Here is a 12109-nt window from a genome sequence, read left to right as displayed (position 1 = left end):
CGCCTTTAATCCCAACACTCGGGAGGCAAGCCAGGCAAGATCCAGGACAGGCACCAAAACTACACAGAGAAACCCTGTCTTGAAAAACAACAACAACAAAAAGATCAGTTCTTGCCAGCCGGGACTGCAGGAGATCCTGGGTTTTTGTTTTGGGTTTTTTGTTTTTGTTTGGTTGTTTTGTTTTGTTTTCAGTGGGAGTGTCTCACTGTGTAGTCCTGGCTGTCCTGGAACTCACTCTTTAGACCAGTTAAAGCCTCGAACTCACAGAGATCTGCCGGCCTCTGCCTCCCAAGTGCTGGGATTAAAGGCGTGCACCACTATGCCTGGCTAAGAGTCTATTTCAAACAATTAAAAAATAAATAAATAAATAAATAAAAGGGACCAGGTGGTGGTGCAAAACTTTAATCCCAGCACTCAGGAGGCAGAGGCAGGTGGATCTCTGTGAGTTCGAGGCCAGCCTGGTCTACAAAGAGAGTTCCAGGACATCCAGAGCTGTTACACAGAGAAACCCTGTCTCGAAAAAAAAGGGGGAGGGGATTTGTTTTTCTTCTTTCTTTGTTTTTTGGTTTTGTTGTTGAGACAGGGTTTTATGTAGCCCAGGCTTGTCTCAGCCTCAAACTCACTATGTAGCTGAGGATGGCCTGCACCTTCTGACCCTCCTCCTCCTGGGTGCTGGATTACAGGCCTCTAATGCCTACCCTAGACTTTATTTTTTAGAACACTCTTAGTTTCCGGAAGTCCTGGTGGCGGCTGGCATGTAGTTCAGTTGACGGGGTGCTTGCCTAGCGTGTGGGAAGCCCTGGTGATGGCTGGCATGTAGTTCAGTTGACGGGGTGCTTGCCTAGAGTGTGGGAAGCCCTGGACACTATCTTCAGCTCAGCCTAAACTGGGTAGGTGGAGCATGCCTCTGACGCCAGTACTGGCCATCCTTAGCTACACAGTGAATTGGAGGCCAGCCTGGGCTACACACGACTGCCTCAAAGGGGGAGGACTGGGCAGTAATGCAGAAGTCCCACAGTCTGACCTGCTCTCCCTATGGTACCATCTTGCGGTTCGCTCACTGTGATTCACAAACCAATGCCGTTGACTCAGCTGAAGCTCGTTTTCGACAGCGCTCACTGTGTAGTCAGTTCTGTGGATTTTGACAAGGCTGGGGCATGTCTGCCCCCACAGCATCGCACAGACCTTCCCCTGCCCAGGGAGAGCAACCCCAGGGCCAAACCCACGGACGGGGCTTCCTGAACCTGTGTCTGGGTGTGGGCACCATCAAGATTCTTTGGTGGGCGAGGAAAACCCAGCCCAGAGAAGTTAACTGTTCAGCCTGTTGGAGTCTCACAGTGAGTGACAGTGGCCTGGGACCTTATTCCATTTGGGTTCCCCCAAATCAGACCCTGAGGTTATGTCTTGGGGAACAGTTTACACAGGAGACCACAAGAAGTTCAGGCCCAGAGGGTCCCCAGGACTTGGCCTGTGCCCAGCGGGTCCCCAGGACTTGGCCTGTTGGCTGGCAGCACTCTGGCTGAGCGTCTGATTGCTCCACCCAGGGGTGGAGAAGCCTGCCGGGAAACTTATCCACCAACCTGTGTGTGTGCCTTGGGTCAGCCTGGGGACTTTAATCCCCACCTGTCTCTCAGCCTGTGCAGAGAGAGGAAGCCCCGAGGCAGGGAAGATTCTAGAAGGTTTTGATGAAGGAACTCTGTAGCGCTGGGCCATGGGCCCGTCCAGGTCCTCTGGCTTCTCCTCTAGGAGTCTCCAATTAGTCATTCGGCCACATGCCTGCTGTTTGCCAACCCTCTGCCCAACCCAACTCACAGAATCACCCAGCTACGGGAAACGGAAATGTTCAGCATCCTGAAGTCTCTGGAATGGGTAGCCAGGGTGGCCAGCCTCCCAGAGACCTTAGAGGTACATTCCTAGAAGACAGATTTGGTTCCCACAGAGCACTGTACCCCTCAGTCTGCAATCAAAGGTTAGTCAATCCCAGAGGACATGGGAACCACCTTCTGAGTTGAGACCCGGTTCTCTCCTCTCAGCTAAAGCTTCCAGCTTGCTGGGACGCTCAACCCCAGCCCTACCTCGACACTGACCTTTGACAAGCAGGGGCTGTTCTCTCTCTCTCTCTCTCTCTCTCTCTCTCTCTCTCTCTCTCTCTCTCTCTTTCTCTCTCTCTGTCTGTCTCTCTCTCTCTCTCTGTCTCTCTCTCTCTCTGTAATAGGGTCTCCTATAGCCCAGGCTGGCCTCAAACTCTCTGTCTAGAGCAGTGGTTCTCAACCTTCCTAAAGTTTCGACCCTCTAATGTAGTTCCTCATGTTGTAGTGACCAACCATAAAATTATTTCATTGCTACTTCATAACTGTAATTTCACTACTGTTATAAAACATAATGTAAATATCTGATATGCAGGAGATCGGATATGCGACCCCTGTGAAAGGGTCGTTTGACCCCGAAAGGGGTAGCAACCCACAGTTTGAGAACTGCTGATCTATATATAGCCCAGGCTAGCCTCAAACTCTCCATTGAGGATGACCTTTAATCTGATCCTCCTGCCTCTGCTTCTGGAGTGCTGGGATAAAGGCCTGTGACATCACACCCATTTTACAGGATCAACACCTGGTGCACGCTTGGTTGGCGCTCTACCAACCAAACCACACCCGGCGAGCTGCTCAGTCAGTTGGTTTTTGTTTTGTTTTTGCTGTTTTTGTTTTGTTTTGTTGTTGTTGTTGTTTTGTTTTGTTTTGTTGTTTGATACAGGGTCTCACTCACTCTGTGTCCCCAGGTGGACCTGGAACTTCCCTTGCAGGCTAGGTTGGATTCTGATCCTTCTGACAGGATCAACCTGACAGTAGTGATCCTTCTGTCTCAGATGTGAGCCACCCTGGCTAATCTCACACTTAATTTCTTGTTTGTTTTGTTTTGTGTGATTTTGTTTGTTTGTTTGTTTGTTTGCTTTTTGAGATGAGGTCTCACTCTGTAGCCCAGGCTGGCCTAGAACTCGAAATATAAACGAAGCTGGCTTTAAACTAACAGTGATCTACCTGCCTCTGCCTTCCAAACGCTGGGATTAAAGACCTGGGCCACCACACCTGGCTTAGCTGGGCCCATCTTATAGATAAGGAAACTGAGTTTTGTGAAGTTGATATTTGTGGGCATCCTGCCCCCGATGGGGTATCCCATTCCAAACATGGCTGCTGCAGACACAAGTGGGCACACGACCCGCTGACCACTGCTCTTGCTGTTACCGTGGTGCAGCAAGGAGGGCATCCCTCGCCTCTTCAGACAGACATGCGGAGAGAGGACTGTCACAGACTGCAGGCCTGGAGCCACGCGGGCAGAGGACCGCTCCATTGTCCTCACAGTGGCTGAGAAGAGCCCCCACATCAGGACATGAACCCCATCAGGATCTGTGTTTCCAGCCTCCCCTCTCACAGCAGCTGGATCTCTGCTTTGGCTCCATCTTCCTTTGGGCCCTTAGCTCTGGCCCTCTGCACCCAGGTGCTTCTCTCTGGGCACCCATCTCTGCATCACATGCAGAACCCACTGCTCCGGTTCCATGGGACTCTAGAGTCCATCACAGTAGCTCTCTGTCCCAGTGGATAGAGCATAGCCGCAGAAGGGGTCAGACAACAGGAAGGACTTCCCGGTAGGTAGAAGCACAGCAGGGGTGGCGATTACATAGCTCTTTCAAAAGGGGACCTGCCAGACTGCCTCTGCAAAACCTCAAACTTGGGACCTCACAGCTGTGACTTTTGGCTTTTCCAGACTCCTAGCACCACATAAACCAGGCAATGTTGATAAATGCCTGTAATCCCAGCACTCAGGAGGCAGAAGCAGGGAGATCAAAAGATCAAGATCATCCTCGGCTACATAGTAAATTTAAGACCAACCTGGGCAACATCAGATCCTGTCTCAAGAACAAAGGGGACACACACACACACACACACATACACACACACACACACACACTAAACAAACAAACAAACAAACAAACAAATGAAAAAAAAAATTGACCCTGGGAAGGGAGAGATACCATGCCGCCTAAGGCTTTGCTACGATAGACCTCAAGAGCTAGCTCACAGCCGCTGAACCCATGATCTGCAGCCAGCCTGGATGGGTCACCACCTCCTGGTTGGCCACTGCTCGAGGGCTGCTTTTCAAGTTCAGCCACTCCCTGGAACCATGAACTGTGGTCATGCCCAGCCATCCTGCCACAGCCAGAACAAAGCCCACCAGAAAGGCACTTACAAGGACCTTCACAAATGGCTTCCTGGATAGGGAAGAAACAGAGATGTAAGAATGGAGAATGCCGCTGGGCAGTGGTGGCGCACACCTTTAATCCTAGCATTCGGGAGGGAGAGGCAGGTGGATCTCTGTGAGTTCAAGGCCAGCCTGGTCTACAGAGCAAGTCTGAGGCCAGCCTGGTCTACAAAGCAAGTTGCAGGACAGCCAGGGCTACAGAGAGAAACCCTGTCTCGAAAAACAAAAACACAAAACAAAAGAAGGATGCCGTGTCTGCAGTGCCCCGAGTGGCAGACCCTCGCTAGGATGCCACAGTTGCTGGCTCCCAAATGGTTTAGCATCAGAGCGAGCCCAGAATGTCCTGCTCCCGCATGAGATGCCTACCAGCTCCCTGCCTGCATTCTCAGAGAACAGGAAGCTATCTCCAGGCTTTGGGTCCAGCCCAGGAGTGGTTCCGCCTGGGAGACAGGGTGGGCAGGGAACACAGGACCACTGAGGGCTTTGGGACAGCGTTCCCCGGCAAGTGCTGCATAACAAATACGCAGAACTTAATGGTGTGGAACTCTCATTTTGCACAAACTTCCATACATCAGGAGCTCTGGAAGAGCCTGCTGGCGCTTCTTGCTGGGGGTCTCACGTCCCATGGTCAGCAGCCCTCGAGGGTCAGAGCTGTCCTTCAGGCGCGGTTGGGATGGTGTGCTCCATGGCTCTGTTTGCAGCTGGCTGGTGGTTCCGGTCTCGGCCGGGAGCCAAGGTGGAGCCTAAAACTGCTGTTCAGTTTCTGCAGCTTTGAAAGTTCATGGCAGCTGGGCTTTGTTGATGTGTTTGAGACAGGCTCTTATGTAGCCCAGGCTGGCCTTGAACTTGCTAGGTATTTGAAGATGACTTTGAACTTCTGATTCTCCAGCCTCCACCCCCTGGGTGCTGGAATTACTGCTGTCCACCAATCAACTTAGGCTCCATGCACGCTGGACAAGCACTCTACCCACTGTGAAGATAGGAACACAGGCCCACGCCCTGGGTGCCAAAGATGCCGGAAAATACTGGGGCCGTCATTTTATTTTGGGTTCGGTTTTGCTTTTTGTGTTTAAATATAGACTCTTACTCTGTAGCCCAGGCTGGCCCGGAACTCCTCCCACCTCAGCCTCCCAGTGCTGATTACAGATGTGAATCACCACGCCCCTCTTAGGGGCTGGGTTTTAAGACCATCACAACTGACATCTTGAAACAGGTCTCTTCCCTGTGCTAACTAAGGCCTGTGGCTCGGCACGGCTCTGATTCAGATTCCAAGACTGGGGACCAGAGAGCTCTGTGAGCTGGGGACAGTTCCCGAGGGTGCTGGGGTTGGGAATGAGGCCCGTGGGGGAGGGACTGTCCTGCTGCATCTGCCCCCGGTGCAGATTGGAGCTGCAGAGGCAGTAGAGACATTGACGGCTTCTTGGTGGCATGCGGTCAGCCACAGGGTCACCCTCCAAATCAGGCCGTAGGGAGAGGGAAGGTCCTCTGATGGCCCAGCTGGTTCTCAGTGGCATGCTCTGAGGGAGTGAGGGGGCGGGGAGCCTGGGATGAGTCTGTAGCTGCTCCGCCCCTCCCACCTCTGTGCAGGACCTCCAGGCAGGCTGTGGCCAGGATGCAAGCACCAAGTGCCCAGCCCTGTGGCCACTCCCAAGGTACACCCAGGCCTACAGGCACTTCCTGAGCAGGGAGGTTCATCCTGCCCTTCAGCTGCAGAAAGAGCTGTGTATCCCATATCCGAAAGGAAGAGCTATTTTGTTCAGGCCTGGTCCTCTGCCCAGCTGGAGCTGCCCTGTCCAGGCCTGGGTTAGCAGAGCAGAGCCCAGGGAGGGACCTGAGAAATCAGGGTAGAAGGGCCTGGCAAGGGTATGGCTCTGTGTCCTGGGCTGTGAATCCTTTCTGGCTTCCTTCCTTCTTACAATTTCACTTCCTCTACCAACTCATGACTTCAGGTAGAGATTTTTCTCTCATTTCACCTACCCATAATCCATCCATACATCTATCACCCATCTATCTACCAACCATCCATCCCTTCATCTACTCACCCACCACCCATCTTTCCAAAGGCCACCTTGTCTGGGTGTATCTTTAATTCCAGCACTTGGAAGTCAGAGGCAGGCAGATGTCTGTGCATTTGAGGCTAGCCTGGTCTACATGGCAGGTTGCAGGCCAACCTGAGCTACAGAAGCAGTCTGTCTCAAAAAGGAGGAGGGGGGATGGATGGAGGGAGAGGGAGAAAGGAGAGAGAGAGACAGAGAGGGAGAAGGAAGGAGGGAGAGACCACCTTGTCTGTACCAGCTAGGTTGGTTCTAAGCTCAGGGACCACAGCAGCCACAACCCGCGACATGGGAACCATGAAGCTGGGGTTCTAATTGAGACAGACAATGTGCAATCAATTAGAAGATGACAGTGATTAGAGAGAGAAAAATACAGCCAGGCAAAACAAAACACAAAAATCAAAATAACAGATGGCAGCGGCGGGGTAGTTCATGCCTGAAGTCTCAGCACTTAGGAGGCAGAGACCAGAGGATCACTGCAACTCCAAGGCTAGCCTGGTCTACAGAGTGCCGTTATAGGCCAGCCAGGGCTACACAGTGAGCCTCCGCCTCTAATTAAAGGTAAACAGCACAGTTGCTTCCTTTCTCTGTATAGAGTGGCTGAGAAAGGGAAAAAAGAAAAAGAAACAAAATAAGAATAAAAATAAAACGTAAAAGTACTGCTGACTCAAGGTGGTGCAGCTCAAGCATGTGTGTGTGTGTGTGTGTGTGTGTATGTGTGTGTGTATGCATGTGTGTAGAGTGTGTGTGTGTGTGTGTGTGTGTGTGTGTGTGTATGCATGTGTGTAGAGTGTGTGTGTGTGATCCAGAGTTCCATTCCCCAGCACTGCAAAGAAGAAAGACAGAGGGAGGGGACGGAGGGAGGGGAAGGCAGGCAGACTGGCAGGCAGCAGAGACCTCAGAGATCCCTGGGGTCACACAGATCCCTAGAGTCAGAGCCTCCAAGGGAGAGAGAGCAGCAGGTGCAAAGGCCCTGTGGGCAGGAGCGGGCAGAGTGAGGCCAGGGAACAGCAAAGAACCCAGTGTACACTGAGCACCAGGCAAGAATAATAACCAGAGATGGGCTTGAAGACACAGGAAGAGCCAGATGGCCAGGGGCCTTGCCAGCCTTGGGAGGACTCTGGTGAGAGGGACCCGGGCCAGGGCTCTCAACAGAGGACTGCTGTTTTCAAAGGACAGTAATCTCCAGTTACACAGAGCCTGTGTGTGTTAGCTGTTCTCAGCACTGGCATGCATGGAGGTCTCTAATAACCTGTGTGAGACAGGAAACCGGATGTCTAGAGCAAGTGAAGTGACTGCCTGGGGTTGTCGCACAGCTGATCTACAGTAGAGCCAAGCTCCAGATGACCCTAGGCAGCTGGCCTCCAAGAGCTCAGGATGCCTAACTCCCTTGACACAGGAGGGAATTTTCTGTTTGAGACAGGGTCTCCTCTCGCGAAGTCTGTCCTCAAATTCACCACTTACCTGAGAATGACCTTGAACTCTGAATGCTCCCTCTCCCTCCCTCCCCCTCCTGACTGTGGGAATCACAGACCTGCACCGCTGCACCAGGCTGCCCTGCTCCTTCTGCTCTGTGCTTCTCACCCCGTCAGTCTCCTCACACACACAGCCCCTCTTTAGCCCCTGCTGCCCGGAAGACGCCAGCTGAGGCACTGAAGTTGGCTTAGGCGGCACCGTGAAATCTGGCGGCTGCTGTAGGTAGCCAAGTGGTTAACTCAATGGACGACCAACCTCTCTGGGCACTCCTGTCTTGGAGTGCCCCCTGAACACCACCCTCTGCTTATGAGGTCCAGGACCTCCCGCCAACCTTGCCGTGGTGCCATGGAAACAGCCGTGTGCCCACGAGGGAGCTTAACAGCCCTGGGCTATTGCTGGGACTCCTGAGGGCCGGGGAGCCTGCCTGGTAGCCAGGAAGCTTCGTGTACAGCAAGGATGGGGAAAACACGCAGGACCTGTATTGTCCCAACCCCAATAGAGCCAGTGGAGACTGAAAGCCCCAGAGCAGAGGGTCCTGGGCTGGGCAGCTCCATGGAGAGCGTGAGGAACCCGGAATAAGTAAGGGCCCCAGGCCAGACTCTGAGAGAGGGAGTGCTAAGGAGATGGGCAGAGTCTAGCCGTCCACTGGGGAAACCGAGGGAGGAGGCCTGTGTACACGTGGTCAGGGAAACAGCTGGCCTTGGTGTTGCCTGCCTGTCACCCCAGCATTTGGGAGGTGGAGGCAGGAGGACCAGTTCAAGGCCATCAAATCCAGGGAAAGGGAAGTGGCCCTGGGGTGCATAGGGCACAGACAGGATGCTTTGCTATTACCTACAGTCCCCCTGGCTAGTCCCCTCGGGGCCCCATCTGTGTAGCGCAGGACTCTGACTGGGAACTTTATCTGCAGACAGGAGCTTCCTCCGTCGACTGATAGGAGCTGTGTTCATCTGTGCCTTGGGCACCGGAAGCCACGAGCAGAAACCTGCACGGTTGGGTGGCTGCAGCTGCGTGGGCGCACACACTTCTCCGTAGATGCTGCAGGGCCTGCACCCCGCCCCCCACTCTCCAGCCATGGGTGCACACATGGCCTGCACCCCGCCCCCCACTCTCCAGCCATGGGTGCACACATGGCCTGTACCCCGCCCCCCACTCTCCAGCCATGAGTGCACACATGGCCTGCACCCCGGCCCCCACTCTCCAGCCATGAGTGCACACATGGCCTGCACCCCGCCCCCCACTCTCCAGCCATGGGTGCACACATGGCCTGTACCCCGCCCCCCACTCTCCAGGTATGGGTGCACACGTGACCCAGTACTGCATGCAACAAGCCTTGTGTCCCACACTCTTCAGGGGCAGGGGACACCACCCAAGGGACTAGATCACCTCTTCATACGGGTACAGCCCAGGGGCATCCCTGTGGTAAAGACCTTCAGAGGCAAACCAACCTATTTCATTTATTTGGAGGGGGGTTGAGACAGGGTCTCAGGTAGCCCAGGCTGGCCTCCAACTCCTGGGATTACAGGTGTGTGCTCCTATGCCCAGCAGAAGGTGGAGGACCTTCTCCAGTGCCTGAGACTGAGCTGGGTGCGGGTGCTTGTTAATGGTTTGTTCTGAGGATCCTTCTAGGATGGATGCACTGGCATTCATTTGTTTTGTTTTGTTTTTCGAGACAGGGTTTCTCTGTGTAGTTTTGGTGCCTTTTCTGGATCTCGATCTGTAGACCAGGCTGGCCTCGAACTCACAGAGAACCACTTGGCTCTGCCTCCCAATTGCTGGGATTAAAGGCGTGCGCCGCCGCCGCCGCCGCCGCCGCCGCCGCCGCCGCCGCCGCCGCCACCACCACCATTCTGGTTTTTCATTTTGAAATTTACTTGTTTGTTTTGGAGACAGTGTCTCAGGCATCCCAGGCTCAGCTTGCTGTGTATCCAAGGGTGACCTTGAACTTCTAATCCTCCTGCTTCTACCTCCCAGTGTTTGGGGATTACAGGCCATCATCATCAGAGGCCACCATCACCAGAGAGGCAGTCATCATCAAGGCCACCACCACCAGAGGGGGAGTAGTCATCAAGGCCACCATCACCAGAGGCCACCATCACCAGAAGAAGTTAGTCATCACCAAGGCTACCATCACCAGAGGCCACCATCACCAGGAGAAGTTAGTCATCACCAAGGCTACCATCACCAGAGGCCACCATCACCAGGAGAAGTTAGTCATCACCAAGGCTACCATCACCAGAGGCCACCATCACCAGGAGAAGTTAGTCATCACCAAGGTTACCATCATTAAGGCCACCATCACCAGACACTCAGTTTATGTTATGCTGGGATGGAACCCAGGGCCTTGTGCATGGCAGACAAGCTCTCTGACACCGAAGTGTGAGTGTCTCCTTTAAGGATGGTCTGGGAGGCAGCAGGATCCTTTCTGGATCTTAGCCAGCCTACATAAGGCGCCTGTAGTTTTCCCATTTCACGCCCGTGAACACAACACAGATTCGGTATGTGTGGAGGGGGATCTGGTCTGCAGTCACATGAGTTGGTTACAGTGGAGTGAGGTCCTGTCATATTGTCCTGGCCCCCTCCCAAATCCTCACCTTCCCCTTCTCTCCAGTTGGAGATGGAGGGCTGGCAGCTGTTCACTCACCAGGAGAGGCTGGCAGAGTCTGGGGCACCAGCTCCCCTCCAGGCCCTGCCTACCCACCAGACCCCCGGCCCCCAAGTGCTCCCACCCGAGGCCTCCACCGAGTCCCAGAACATCCCTAGTAACGGACTTGGAGTTGCTTGCATATTCCACCCCCACAGCACAACACAGGGTGACATGATTAGACACACACAGGGACGGCGACGGACAGAAAGAGAGAGATGACAGAAACCTTGAGTGACAGACTTAGCGCCCTCGTTCCCTAACGGCCCAGTGCTACAAAGCTGGCCAGGCCACAGCCAGCCCCGTTGGTCCAAGTGAGCAAAGTGGAGGACGCTCCCTGCCCGGTGCGCTGAGCCTGGCAGATAAATCTGATGGGGTGAAATCCGATTTCAGCCACGGGTCCTGCACAGTGATGCCTAAAGGTCTCCTGGATCTCATACAAACTTGGAGACGCCCTAGTCTCCAGGTTGGACCCAGGGGTGTCTGCAGGCGTGTACTCGCTGCCAGGGACTCCCTGGTCCACAGCAGCTCCTTGGTCAGAATGTCTGCCCTCATCCCTGTGCTCGCTAAGCCAGACCTCCCTCAGAAGCCAGCCCTGGACCCCTCAGGGCTGGGAAGAGGCCTCATGCCTGGGCCCACACACACACACACATACACACCCTCTTCCTGCCCTCCGGACAGCACCAGCACCCATGCCCATGCCCGCAGTCTGGGGTTCACAGGGCAAACGTGAGGCTAGCCCACAGACACAGCGGAGGAGGAGGAGGAGGAGGGGAGTGGGCCGCAGAGCCCTGGCCCCTGGGGTCTGCAGGCTCCCTCCAAACCCTGCCGCCAGGCACGGCCTCACCCTTCCCACCCGCGCCCCCACTTGAAGGAAGTGATTAGCAGAGCAATCAGGGCACAGGTGAGTCATCTGGTCACAAGGCGGCCTCCTGGCTGAGTCAGCAGAGCTGGCCCTCCACCAGCCTCCAGCTCTGAGTCAAGGTCTCCGTGGGCCCTGGCCAGGAAGCCTTGGAGGAGGCTCCTGGCCCCCAAAGTGCCCTGGCTGTTCCTATCGCCTACCCTCTCCCACGGTGGTGGCTGGGGGGAACCCAAGGGGGGTCCCACCTTCAGTGAGCCAGGCTGGGCTCCGGGGATGGCTGCAGTATTCCGCTGCCCCTCACCAAGGCACCAGCAGACAGTCGCTGTGATCACTGTGACTGATCACTGTGACTCTTCAGAATGGCTAAGCCAGGCATGGTGACATTCACCTGTAATCCCTGCCCTCAGAGGCAGAGAATGAGCTGGAGGCCTGCCTGGCTTACTTACTGAGACCTGGCCTTGGAAGATCATGTACCTCAGCTGATACAGGCCTTCAGCTCTCCAACCCGCCAGAGGTGGGATGTGTGGGTAACACAGACAAGTTTCTGCAGAGCAGGCTCCGTACAAGCTCTCTCCTGTACGCCTGCAGGGAGGCTCAGAATCTGGGCCCGGGAGAAGAACAGGAGCCCTCTGAGACAGCAGGGACCTCCTGGACCACAGCACTTCCTGGTGTCCCAGGAGACCAGGATGAAGATCCCCCCATGCCCAAGTTCCCCTTACCTCTGAATTTAGGCAGCCCTGGATCTCTATACTCTGGGCCTCCCCAGAGGCCACATGGCACCCTCGAGTCTCCCCCGCCAGGACCCCTGAAGTGCCCAGCCGT

This window comes from Peromyscus leucopus, chromosome 16_21 (assembly GCF_004664715.2).
Source record: "Peromyscus leucopus breed LL Stock chromosome 16_21, UCI_PerLeu_2.1, whole genome shotgun sequence".
NCBI lineage: Eukaryota > Metazoa > Chordata > Mammalia > Rodentia > Cricetidae > Peromyscus > Peromyscus leucopus.
This window is presented reverse-complemented; position numbering follows the sequence as displayed.